Raw genomic sequence first — 14095 nt, 5'->3', positions numbered from 1 at the left:
TGTATGAAAAATAATGCATGGTGGCTTTGCCAAAAATATGATGTCAACTACATGATCATGCAATGGCAATATGACAAAAGTAAAGTATGTCATTATGAACGAAACGGTGGAAAGTTGCATGGCAATGTATCTCGGAATGGCTATGGAAATGCCATAATAGGTAGGTATGGTGGCTGTTTTGAGGAAGATATAAGGAGGTTTATGTGTGATAGAGCATATCATATAACGGGGTTTGGATACACCGGCGTAGTTTGCACCAACTCTCAATGTGAGAACGGGCAATGTGCGGTACCGAAGAGGCTAGCAAAGGCGGAGAGGTAAAAGTGCGTATAATCCATGGACTCAACATTAGTCAAAAGAACTCATATACTTATTGCAAAAATTTAGAAGTCACAAAAATTCAAGTACTACGCGCATGCTCCTAGGGGGATAGATTGGTAGGAAAAGACCATCGCTCGTCCCCGACCACCACTCATAAGGATGCACAAGCCAGGTACACTTCATGTTACAAATTTGTTACACAACTTTAACCATACGTGCATGCTATGGGACTTGCTAACTTCAACACAAGCATTCTTTAAATTCGTAATCACCCAACTATCATGACTTTAATATCACTACCTCCATATCTCAAAACAATTATCAAGTATCAAGTTGATCATAGCATCCAATTCACTTCCTATGATAGTTTTTATTATACCCAACTTGGATGCTCATCATTCTAGGACCAACTTTATAACCATAGCAAATACCATGCTTTTCTAAAAGACTCTCAAAATAATATAAGTGAAGCACGAGAGACTAGAAATTTCTTCAAAATTAAGACACCGCCGTGCTCTAAAAGATATAAGTGAAGCACTAGAGCAAAAACTATCAAGCTCAAAAGATATAAGTGAAGCACATAGAGTATTCTAGCAAATTCTAATGAAATAGGCTTCTCCCAAAAGGTGTGTACAGAAAGGATGATTGTGGTAAATGAAAAAGCAAAGACAAATATAATACACGACGCTCCAAGCAAAACACATATCATGTAGCGAATAAAAATATAGTTCCAAGTAAAGTTACCAATGAACGAAGACGAAAGAGGGGATGCCTTCCCGGGGTATCCCCAAGCTGAGGCTTTTGGCTATCCTTGAATATCTTGGGGTGCCATGGGAATCCCCAAGCTTAGGCTCTTGCAACTCCTTATTCCATAGTCCATAAAAGCTTTACCCAAAACTTGAAAAGTTCACAACACAAAACTCAATAGGAAATCTTATAAGCTCCGTTAGTGAAAGAAAACAAAACCACCACATAAGGTACTGCAATGAACTCATTATTTATTTATTTTGGTGCTAAACCTACTGTATTCCAACTTCCTTATGGATTATAGACTAATTTACTAGCCATAGATGCATTGAAATAAGCAAACAACACACGAAAAACAGAATCTGTGAAAAACAGAACAGTCTATAGCAATCTGTAACTAACGCAAACTTCTAGAACTCTAAAAATCCTACCAAAATAGGATGTACTGGAAAATTTGTATATTGATCAGCAGAAAAAAGAATCAATGCAAAATCACGTTTCTGTGATTTATTGAATTGTTTCTCGTGAGCGCAAAGTTTCTGTTTTTCAGCAGAATCAAATCAACTATCATCATAGTTTATCCTATAGGTTCTACTTGGCACAAACACTAATTAAAAGCTAAAAACACATCTAAACAGAGATTAGATGCAAGATTATTCCTAAACGGGAGCAAAAACAAAAAACATAAAGAAAATTGGGTTGCCTCCCAACTAGCGCTGTCGTTTAACGCCCCTAGCTAGGCATAAAAGCGAAGATAGATCTAACGAGTGCCATCTTTGGCACTAAATTCATAAGTACCACGTATGATAGATTCATAAGGTAATTTGACTTTATTCCTTGGAAAGTTCTCCATGCCTTTCTTTAAGGGAAATTGGAATCTAATGTTCCCTTCCTTCATATCAATAATCGCACCAATCGTTCTAAGGAATGGTCTGCTAAGAATTGTCGGAGTAATGGGCCACGGGTAGGCTAACCCGAGCCCCAGAGCCATTCTAGGCATCGGGGCAGGCTGTGCCCCTCAAGCCGAGTCCCATATGCGACTCCAAGATAAGACGAGTCCCAGATGGCAACTCCAAGATAAGTCGAGTCCCAGATGGCGACTCCAAGATAAGCCGAGTCCCAGATGGCGACTCCAAGATAAGCCGAGTCCCAGATGGCGACTCCAAGATAAGCCGAGTCCCAGAAGGCGACTCCAAGATAAGTCGAGTCCCAGACGGCGACTTCCGGAGAAGCCAGCTATAGAGAGTCGGCCCGCGATTCCACTCTCGTCACGATAGGCAAAGCGGGTACGACCACGGCGTGGCCGTCACCTCCTGCTTACGAGGGGCCGGCATGACTACAGTGTGCCGTATCGCTGGAGATCTCCGGGTGGCCCGGCATTGTTGCCATGCCTGCCCTGACCTCAGCCACAGTGGGCGGCGCACTGTGGCCACGACGGCCTACCTGTACGGCTCAGAGATGGCGGACCCGCCGGTCAGTGAGAACATGGAAGACGGCGGATACGCCCCGAAGGCGGACCTGTGGGAGACGGCACCCTAGAGTCGGCCGGCCTCTCCCACGGGCCCCACGCGCCATTAACCAGATAAGACGGGGAGTGACGACAGTGATCTCCCGATAGACGGCGGCACTATTGCCACGACCCCATGACCAAGCCTACGTCAAGAGAAGCATGGCTACAGTGCCGGACTCGTCGGCGGGGCCCGCTAGTCGGCGGGCCCCAGCAGTCGGCGGAGAAGACGGCGGCTTGACAGACAGACGGCTGGGACCCGCGCCCAGCCGGATTACCATTGTACCCCCGGGGGGTAGGCCTATATAAACCCCCCAGGGCACCCATGCAAAGGGTTCGAATCCATAAGTACTAGACCAGATCATATAGGGAGGAGAGGACTAGCCTTGCCTTCTCCTACCTCCAGAATACAGCTCCAGGAGCAACCTTGTACTCACTTTGCCTTAGTGATCATGCGGAGACCCCGCAGAGCAGCAGTAGGGGTATTATCTCCCCGGAGAGCCCCGAAGCTGGGTATGATTCGCCGGCGTGCATGTCTTCTCCTCATCTCGTTTCCTGGCACCGGCAATGTTCTACTCGCTCCCACCATGATAAGCCATCCTTTGGCATATGTTGGACCCAACCCCCGACATTTGGCGCCCACCATGGCGAGCACTCCGGTGAGGGAGCTCACGACCCACTCGATGCGGCTCTGCGAGACCTGACAGCGTCCATTCTGGAGGACGCCGACGCCGAGACACTGGAGGCACGCCGCCTTCAGCTCATCGAAGGTGCGAAGAAGCTGGCAAGCATGAGACGCTTGTCAGAAGCCTACCAACGTGAGATGGATTGCGCTGTGGGCGGCTCACCAGCCCCGACTGGGCCTAGCCGCCTAGGCGCGGTCCGACAACGCGGCGCGGCCATCGCCAACCTGTTCGGGGCCGATCGCCCCGTGTATGCCATGCCTGCGGAGAACATCCGCGCCGCCCAGGCGGCAGCGGACGAACTAGACAACTTCGAAGGCGAAGAGCGCCGCCTGATGACCGAGCGAGTCCAGCGACTCCTCAAAGCGGCTGCCGCACAGAACGAAGCCGGCTGCCGCACGGAGGCGCCGCAACGACAAAACGATGACTTACCTCCCCGCCGAGATCAAGGCGCGACGTCTCGGACGCCGACTGGCGGAGTCCGCGGAATAAAAGAGAAGGATCCGGCTGTCAGCCACAGTCGGACTCGCATCACCATCGAGCGCGACCAAGACGGCCGCCCAAGAGCGGTGGAACGGCAAGGCGACTACCTGCCTCCCCCACCATGAAGAGAAAGACGAGTCTCCCCGCCGCCTGTTGAGCATCCGACTCTCGGCGACCGCCTTGGCCGTCGAGAGGGAGTCGGAGAGAACGATGCCCGCCACCGGATCGACCGACAACACCAATCCCTGGCGCTGGAAGAAGAAGATGAGCTGGGCCCGCCCTGTTTTGGACCCCGCATCCACGATGAGCCCTTTCCCAAAGGATTCACGCTCCCCCGAGACACGCCCAAGTACACCGGCTCCGGGAAGCCGGAAGATTGGCTAGTTGACTACTCCACAGCCGCCAACATAGCAAACGGCAAAAAGCGTGTTGCCATGAAGTACGTTCTACTCATGCTCCAGGGCACGGCCCGGACATGGTTGAATAGTTTGAAGCCCCGCAGCATCAACAGTTGGGTCGACTTCACCAAGGCTTTCATCCGCAACTTCACAAGCACGTACAAGCGACCCCCCCAAGCCGCGCCATCTTTCCTTGTGCATGCAAGGCCAAGACGAGTCGACTCGCGACTACCTCACACGATGGGGCGAGCTTCGGAACTCCTGCAAGGGCGTGCACGAGGTGCAGGCTATCGAGTACTTCACCGCCGGGTGCAGAGAAGGCACCCTCCTCAAGCACAGGCTCCTCTGCGACGAGCCAGAGACCCTCGACGAGTTGCTGGTCATAGGAGACAAGTATGCAACGGCCGACTCCTCCATGAAGACAGAGATTCAAGTTAGTGCGACTGGCAAAGTGGCCCCTCAAGCTCCCAGAACTCCGGCTGGAGACACTAGTCGGCGACAGCAGCAGAATGATCACAAGCGCAAGGCCCCACAGCCGACTTCCAGCAGTCGGCAGGTTGCGACAGTCGAAGACCAACAGCCTGAGGGGCAGCCTCCGGCGAAGCGACAGAAAGGCGGCAAGTCCAACTGGTTGCCGGCCTTCTCTTACGTGCAGACTCTGGATGGTCCATGCAAGTTCCACAGCGGCGCGAAGCCATCAAACCATACCACCCGGAAATGCCACTGGCTCACCAGAATCGCCAAGGGAGACGGCCTCCTTCCCCCTCCACCTACTGGGCCGCCGCCTCCGCCACCGCCCCAGCAGCCGGCTGCCAGGCCAGTCGGCGCCGTACAAGATGAGTACCCAGAAGAGCACGAAGCTTATGTAGTGTTCACCAGTGTGGCTGATGATCGGCGCAGTAGACGGCTGCAGCAGCAAGAAGTTAATGCAGTGGCATCAGACACTCCGGAGTTTATGGATTGGTCCGAGAAGCCTATCAGTTGGAGCAGAGGTGATGCCGAATCCAGGCTCCTACGCCTTGGTTTTAAGCGCCACCTTGGCCACAGATAGGCGGGCTGCTCGCTTCTCGCTAGTGTTGATAGACGGACGCAGTAGCATCAAAATCCTATACAAGGATACCATGGAAAAATTAGGAATCAAGCAAAGACAGCTTCAGAGCAGCCGAACTGTGTTCCACGGCATCGTACCTGGCCTTTCTTGCTCACCAATCGGCAAGATCCTGATAGACGTCCTCTTCGGAGACAAAGATCATTTTCGCCGAGAGTCAGTTTGGTTTGAAGTGGTAGACCTTGAAAGCCCATACCAAGCATTGCTTGGCCGACCTGCTCTAGCCAAGTTCATGGCGATCCCCCACTACGCCTACCTCAAGATGAAGATGCCAAGTTCAAAGGGGATTCTGACCATGGCCGGCGACTACAGGAAGTCGTCCGCCTGCGCGGCCGAGAGTAGTCGGCTGGCCGAGTCCCTGGTGATCGCAGCTTAAAGATGGCTCCTTGATCGGGTTGTGGCGATGGCCGGCAAGCAGCCAGAGATGTCGCCCGACCCCAAGGAGTCGGAAGCTGAGGGTTCATTCAAGCCAGCTAAAGAAACAAAGAGGATACCTTTGGACCCAGAGCACCCGGAGAGGCACGCTGTCATAGGTGCAAACCTAGACAGCAAATATGAAGGCGAGCTCGTCGATTTCCTCCGTGAGAATCGAGACATCTTCGCATGGTCCCCTAAAGACATGCCAGGTGTACCGACGGAATTCACCGAGCACAAATTACATGTCTGATCTGATGTGAAGCCCGTCAGGCAGCCCTTGCGCCGTTTGTCAGAAGAGAAGAGAAGAGTTGTTGGAGAGGAGATAGCCCGACTCCTAGCGGCCGGCTTCATTGTGGAGGTGTTCTTTCCAGAATGGTTGGCAAACCCGGTCCTAGTGTTGAAGAAGAACAAGCAGTGGCGGATGTGTATCGACTACACAAGCCTCAACAAAGCTTGCCCCAAAGACCCACTTGCTCTGCCAAGAATTGATCAGGTGATAGACTCCACAGCCGGATGCGAGCTGTTGAGCTTCTTAGATGCATATTCAGGATATCACCAGATCAAGCTGTACCCGGCAGACAGACTGAAGACTGCCTTCATCACGTCGATTGGAGCCTTCTGCTACCTGACTATGACGTTCGGCTTGAGGAATACCGGCGCCACCTTTCAGCGTTGCATGCAGAAGTGTCTCCTCAACCAACTCGGCAGAAATGCCCATGTCTACATGGATGATGTGGTGCTGAAGACGGAAAAGCGTGGGACACTATTGGAAGATCTCCAAGAAACCTTTGAGAATCTGCGCCGATTCCAGATCAAGCTCAACCCTGAGAAGTGCGTCTTCGGAGTACCATCCGGCCAGCTCCTTGGCTTCCTGGTCTCTGAACGCGGCATAGAGTGCAACCCTGTAAAGATCAAAGCCATCAAGAGGATGGAAGTCCCCCGCCGACTGTTAGATGTGTAGAAGTTCGTCGGCTGTTTGGCGTCCATCAGCCGATTCATTAGTCGGCTGGGCGAGAAGGCTCTCCCTTTGTACCAACTGATGAAGAAGACCACCTTTTTTGAGTGGAACCACAAAGCGGATGAAGCATTTCTCCAGTTGAAAAAGATGTTGACTACTCCCCCTGTGCTGGTGGCTCCGACTCCCAAAGAGCCTATGCTCCTATACATTGCCGCCACCAGCCGGGTAGTCAGCACAGTTATCATAGTTGAATGCAAGGAGGAAGGCAAGGCGCTCCCTGTCCAGAGACCGGTATATTACCTGAGCGAGGTACTATCGACCTCCAAGCAGAACTACCCCCACTAACAGAAGATGTGCTACGGCATGCATTTCGCCGCCAAGAAGTTGAAGCCTTACTTTCAAGAACATCCAATCACTGTGGTCTGCACAGCTCCACTGGCCGAGATCATTGGAAGCCGTGATGCTTCGGGCCGAGTGGCCAAGTGGGCCATAGATCTGCTTCCCTACACCATCTACTACCAGCCCCGCACCGCCATCAAGTCACAAGCACTGGCCGACTTCCTTGTCGACTGGGCCGAGACCCAGTACCTGCCGCCAGCACCCGACTCCACCCATTGGCGGATGCATTTCGATGGCTCCAAGATGCGCACCGTCTTGGGAGCCGGCGTCGTCCCCACCTCCCCTAAAGGCGACAAGCTCAAGTATGCACTGCAGATCCACTTTGCCGCCTCCAACAACGTTGCCGAATATGAGGCGCTCATTCACGGGCTCCGGCTCACCAAAGAACTCGGCATCCACTGGATCCTGTGCTACGGCGACTCCGATTTGGTGGTCCAGCAGTCGTCTGGCGACTGGGACGCCAAAGATGCAAACATGGTGAGCTACCGCTTCCTAGTGCAGCAACTCAACGGATATTTTGAGGGGTGTGAATTCCTTCACGTGCCAAGAAATGACAACGACCAAGCAGACGCCCTGGCATGAGTCAGCTCCACCCGTCCAGCGATACCATCCGGCGTCGCCGTTCAGCGCCTCCTCAAGCCGTCTATCAAGCCTTCACCAGAATCAGACTCCATCTTTGTGTCGGCTCACCCTGAAGAAGTCGGATCCGACTCAAGAGCACCAGCGGACGGCACAAGAATTCTTATAGACGTCTCCAAGAATACCGCAGTCGAAGCCGGCCCGGGGACTTCAGAACCTGGCCCGGGGACTGCGACGGTCAGCCCGAAGACTCTAGAGCTCGGCCCGGGGACTATGCCAGTCGGCTCAGGGGCTGCGCCAGTCGGCCCGGGGACTTCACCAATCTAGCAAGCGGCCGCGGATTCTAGCCCGCCGCCTCCCAGCCCAGCCGCCCTTGTCCAAGTCGCAATAGTGACAATTGAAGAAATAGCAGCACCCTCATGGGCCCAACCCATCCTCAAGTTCCTAGTAAACAGAGAGTTGCCAGCTGACGAAACCCTGGCTCGGCAAGTGCAACGCCGAGCGGCAGCCTATACCATAGTCAACAGAGAGTTGGTCAGGCGCAGTGTCACTGGCGTCTACCAACACTGCGTTGAGGCAGAACAAGGCCAAGCAATTCTCAGAGACATTCATGAAGGCGAGCGCGGCCACAATGCGGTTTCAAGGGCACTCGTCGCCAAAGCCTTCCGACACGGTTTCTTCTGGCCGACTGCCCTAGAAGAGGCCAAGGAATTAGTCCAGAACTGCAAAGGGTGCCAGATGTTCCGTTCCAAACCGCTCCAGCCGGCTTCCGCGCTCAAGACCATCCCCATCGCCTGGCCCTTTGCGGTTTGGGGCCTGGACATGGTGGGACCATTCAAGACGGCACGAGGCGGCCTAACTCATCTGCTTGTCGCGGTGGACAAGTTCACCAAGTGGATAGAAGTAAAACCCATCAAGAAGTTGAATGGTCCGACTGCATTAACTTTCATTGCCGACATCACGACTCGGTACGGCATACCACACAGCATCATCACCGACAATGGCACAAATTTTGCCAAAGGCGCCTTGGCCCATTTCTGCGCAACGCAGGGCATCCGACTGGACTTAGCGTCTGTCGCCCATCCGCAGTCAAACGGCCAGGTGGAGCAAGCAAATGGCCTCATCCTATCCGGCATCAAGCCCCGCCTGGTCGAACCACTGCAGCGTTCGGCCGGCTGTTGGCTTGAGGAGCTGCCAGCCATCCTCTGGAGTCTGCGCACGACTCCAAACAAGTCAACCGGCTTCACGCCTTTCTTCCTCGTCTACGGTGCCGAAGCCGTCATGCCGACGGACATAGAGTTCGACTCCCCGCGAGTCACCATGTACCCCGAGGAGGATGCAGAAGAAGCACGTCAAGACGGCGTCGGTCTGCTGGAAGAGGGCCGGCTGCTTGCGCTCAGCCGGTCCGGCATCTACCAGCAGAGCATGTGCCGGTACTACAACTGGAAGGTCAGGCCAAGATCTTTCCAAGAAGGCGACCTTGTGCTCCGACTGATCCAGCGGACAGCCGGCCAGCACAAGCTGTCGGCACCTTGGGAAGGCCTCTTCATTATCAGCAAAGTGTTGGGCAACGACTCCTACTACCTGATTGACGCTCAGAAGCCCCGAGCACGCAAGAGAGACGACTCCGACAAAGAGTCGGAACGGCCATGGAATGCAAACCTCCTTCGAAGATTTTACAGCTGATTCAGTATGTATCACGCTACCCCTTTGTATTAAAGTACCGAGACTTCGGGCCCCCCAAGACGAGCTCGGGGACTGCCCCTTTTGATTATCTGTATGATAAGAATTATGCCCTCGAGTATGCTACTTCTTGATACGCCGCTTGGCGCCGGGTTCGACTAGTCGGCCCGTGGACTCGCCGTCTGGCGCTATGAAATGTTTCGTGAAGTCGGACAAGTAGTGTGCGGCGCCTAAGCCATCTCCTGCCAGAAGCCGCAGCTTGCAGAGCGACTATTGGTAGGCAGGAGTAAGGATGAATGGGCGTTCACACGAAAAATGGCTAAGGACCTAAAACATTAACATAGCCTAAGACGGCTTCCATCCCCTTTTCGCAAAAACCGACTCGCGAGTAGTCGGCTTTCCGCTTTCTATCCAACTTGTTAAAAAGACTCGAATGAATGGCAAGTACTTGCTTTCCCCAAAGTAGCCAGGCATATGGTCCAGCGGCAGTCCGCGGAGCGGTTGTCCGACTGACCAAGTGGCGACTAGGGGAAGGCGGCAAAGGAAAAAGCCAAAGGAGAAATAAGCAAGGAAAGATAGAACTCGGATTAATATTTACATGGCATAGGCCCTTGGCCGAATCTTCAAACATAAGTTCAGAATACACCCCGCGGGTGGAATTGTGCAAATTAACAAGTTCTTCAAAGACTTTCTAGAGCAGATAAAATAAAGCCAGAAGGCAGCCTAGGGAGCAGCAGACGGGTTCGGAGGGTCGGAGGAGACGGCGGTGTCAGGCGCCGGGGCGGCCAGATGGGCAGTCTCGGCTTGATCGCCTCCAGCGGCGACTGGCCCGGTCGGACGCGGCTTGTTGCTGGAGGCGCGGTCGAGCTGAGGCTGGTCGCTCGCTCCGTCTACTGGCGCCTCTGTCTCGCCTTCGTCCTCCGCCTCGCCTTCCTCCTCGGTGCTGGAGTCAATCACCTCCGTCGAGTCCTCGCCATAGTCCGGGTTCATCCCGAACCACTCTGGTGGCACCTCCTCGCTGCCTGCAACCCGCTCAGGGATGAAGACATTGGTGTCTGTGTAGTCGGTGATCGCCGACGCATGCTCGACAAGGGCGCCTTCCATAGCCGCCAGCTCGGCCTGGGCCTCTGACCGGAACGCGGCTAGACGGTCCAGGTCCAGCCCCGGATACCACGCCTTGACGAATTCCAAGGCCCGGCGCACTCCGGCCCGGGCCGAGGAACCCTTCCAAGCTTCAAGACGGCCGGCTGCGACCTCCAGCCAGTTGGCAGTCCGACTGGCGGTGCGCAGAGCTGGCATGTCTGGCCATAGGGCGGCAACTGCCTGGGCGCCGGCACACTGAAGCCGGCGCATCAGCCGATGGGCCAGACGAAGACGGGCCTCGATGCTCAGAAGCTGCTCGTCGACGGTCAGGGGGGCGTTAGCGGCGATCTCCGCGCCGCTTGCCCTCCACGCCTCGCGATCAGCCTCGATGGCCTGAGTGACTGCCTGCGAGTGGCCAGGGAAGAAGTCTGCCAAGACAAAAAAGAAGCAAGTCAAAAAATCAGAAGTCAGCCCGACCTATAGTCCGAAACTCAAAGAAAGAAAGGAAGAAAAGAAACTCACCATAGATGATGTCCTCGATCTCATGGAAGCCGGAGGTCAGCATCGCCTCCTTGTCAGTCCAGGAGGAGCGCTCGCTCTCGAACTCGGCCAGGAGAGCAGCCTCCTTCTTCTCGTCCTCGTCCTGCACCTTCTTGAGCAGCTCTTTCTGCTCGGCCAGCTGCGCAGCCAGCAGGTCGCGCTCCGCAGCAAGCTTGCTGCACTCCTCCCCCTTGACGCGCAAGGTGGTGTTGACTTCACCCAGCTGCTCCTGAAGAGCGGTGTTGGCCCCTGAAGAACGAAAGAAAGGGACGTTAAGTCGCCAGGAAAGAAGGTCGCTGGGAAGATCCGGCCCGACTGCTCAGCAGTCGGCCCGAATCTCGGGGACTACAGCCCGCGGGTGCGCCAGCGCGCCCCCGCGAAAAAGAAGAAGAACAAAGAAAGAGACGTTAAAGTCGTCAAGGAAAGAAGGTCGCTAGGAAGATCCGGCCCGACTGCTCAGCAGTCGGCCCGAATCTCGGGGACTACAGCCCGCGGGTGCGCCAGCGCGCCCCCGCGAAGAAGAAGAAGAAACTCACTCCGGCTCTCCGTCAAGTCGGCAGTCCGCTTGCTCAACTCCTCAACATTGCGGTTGAAGGCAGTGGCGCGGAGGTTGTGATATTCCTGTAATGAATCATACAAACAAATATAAATACTTGGAACTCACCAGAGGGAGTTCCGAACAGCCTGCTCAGCAGCCGGCCCGAAACTCGGGGACTACACCCAGTGGGTGCGCTAGCGCACCCCCACAGCGAAGAACAAGGAAAATAAGAGTCAAAAAGCAAAACATACTCTGACGGTCGTCCAAGATGCCAGATGCGCCCTGGTGCAGTTCTGGAGGGCGTCGACTTCGGCCCGCAGCTTCGCCTGGACGTCCAGAAGCGCCTGGTTCAACGGGCCCGTGCCGCCTCCGCGCACCCACCCAACGGGCGTGGCGCTCGTCGCCTCGGCGTCTGGGATGGCTGAGCTAGCGGCACGGACCTCCAGGGGCCGCGGCGCCGAAGTCGCCTTCTCAAGACGGCGGCGCGCTGGTGAGGCGACTTGAAGGAGCAGGGTCACCACGGCCTCGTCTTCAGTCGGTGGCACCGGCGGGCCCGCCGGCTGTTTTCCATGCGCGCTCCTAGACGGAGGCAGAGGCGGCGGGGGCGGCACAAGCGTGTCCGACATGGAGGCCGCCGCTCTCCTTCTCCACGATGGGGTTTTCGGCGTCGGCTTCTCCGGTCTGCCCCGTGAACTCCAGAGGCGGCGGTGCGGAGGACAGCAGGGTGACGAGCAACGCCGATTGGCGACGCGCGGCCTCCTCCGCTCGCCATCTCGCCGCAATGGCGGCTTCAGCCTCTTCTAGCTTCTTCTGGGCGGAGGCCGCCGCCTTCTTAGCCTCCGCCTTCTCCAGGCGGTCGGCCTCCTCCTCGTCGCGCTTCTCCCGTGCGTTTCGCTCCGTCGCCTCCCGGAGGTTGGCGGCAGGGTCAACCCGCCGAGTGTTGGCGGACGTCTCTGCCGACCCCATGACAGAGGGGGCGGCGACCCTCTCAAGGGAATGGGGGCCCTGAAGAAAAAAGGGGAATGTAAAAGAGAAACTCGGACAAGATTTACCCAAAGAAAACAAGACAAAGGTGGAGACACTTACGTAGAAACCAGCGGCGGCCTCTTCACTTCCTTACGGAAGCGGTTGGCCTTCGCGGCCGCCTCCTCCCACTTGGTCGCGGCGGCCGCCCCCATGAACTTCTTTGACTTGCCGCCAGGCGCACTCGGCCGGGCGTGGCGCCTCTTCGCGCCGCCTTGGCCGGCCAAGCCAGCAGAGGAACCCGCGCCCGATGGGCCGACCCTTGGCTGGTGGCATGGGACGACTTCCCCTTCGGCGTCGTCTTTAGGCCAGTCGGCGAAGGTGGCCGAGGGCCTGAGGCCGCTTCCCGCTACTCCTCCTCCGCCTTCAGCGTCAGCCTCCATCACCGCCGCCCCCAAGTCGGGGTCGTCGACGTCGCTCTCCGCTCGGTCGGGGACGAACTCGCGGGGCGGTCTTGCGACCCCGGATGCGGGCTGAATAAGGGGGTTCTAGTTCAGAAGAAACCAATGAAAATCAGAAGTCGGATTCGGCTATAAAGAAGACAAAGCAATAAAGATATGCGACTTACCACCGGAGGGGGGTTGGCGCACGAGTACGGCTCCTTGCCGAACTGCCAGTCCTCCCCGAGCTCGTAGTTCATGATGTGGTTCACCATGTTTGCCACCTCAGCGCGGGGCATTTCCCTGGTGCACATCCGACTCGGGTCCGGTGGTCGCTCATCTGACTGATCAGATGAGGTCGGCCTTGGAGCGGGAGGACTCGGCGCGCCACAAAGGCGGCCAACAAGTCGGCCCCAACCAGGCCATCCAACTGCGCCAGAACTCGGAGCCGAGCCACGGCGGCGGCTCCGGCTGGAGTCAGCGTCTTGACTCGATGAGACCAGTTGGGGAGCCTCCCAGCCGGCGCACCGGCTTCATAAGGCGGCAGATTGACCCAGTCGCCGTTGGGGGCGACGTTCTTCACGTAGAAGTACGACCGCTGCCACATCTTCACCGACTTGATCAGCGAGATGGAGGGGAATGGGTTGTCGGCCGTCGATCGCGGCATCGTGATGAAGGCACCGCATTGAGCCGGCACGTCGGCAACGTGTGTGCCGAGCTTGGTTGAGAAAAATTCTCCCCACAGCTCGATGGTGGGGAGAATGCCGAGAAAGCCTTCGCACAGGGTGGCGAAGGCGGACAGCAGCACCACCGTGTTTGGAGTGAGGTGGTGCGGCTGGAGCCCGTGAAACTCCAAGAAGGAGTGGAAGAAACCGCTCGCCGGCAGCCCCAGGCCGCGCATAAGGTGCAAGCGGAAGATGACCCGCTCGCCCTCCTCTGGCGCCGGCGATATCTCCCTCGCCGGCGCAGCACGGGCTCGCACGAGGTGTGCACCGGGGAGGCGGCGCGTCTTACGGAGGAACTCGATGAGGTCATCGTCTACCTCCGAGCCGTCCCACACGCCGGAGCGCACGGCCGAAGCCGCGGCGGCGGAGGAAGAGCTCATCGCTGTTGGCGCGGTGTGGTTCTGCTCACCGGTGGCAAGAAGAAGGAGAGGAGGCAAGAGGAGGCGGGAAGCAGGGAGGATGGGTGCGCCTGCTTTGCCGCTCCACTCCCCCCGCCTACTTATAGCCTTAAAGGCTGAGAAGC

The sequence above is a fragment of the Triticum dicoccoides genome, chromosome 5B, assembly GCF_002162155.2.
Source record: "Triticum dicoccoides isolate Atlit2015 ecotype Zavitan chromosome 5B, WEW_v2.0, whole genome shotgun sequence".
Taxonomy (NCBI): domain Eukaryota; kingdom Viridiplantae; phylum Streptophyta; class Magnoliopsida; order Poales; family Poaceae; genus Triticum; species Triticum dicoccoides.
Note: the sequence above shows the minus strand (reverse complement) of the source record.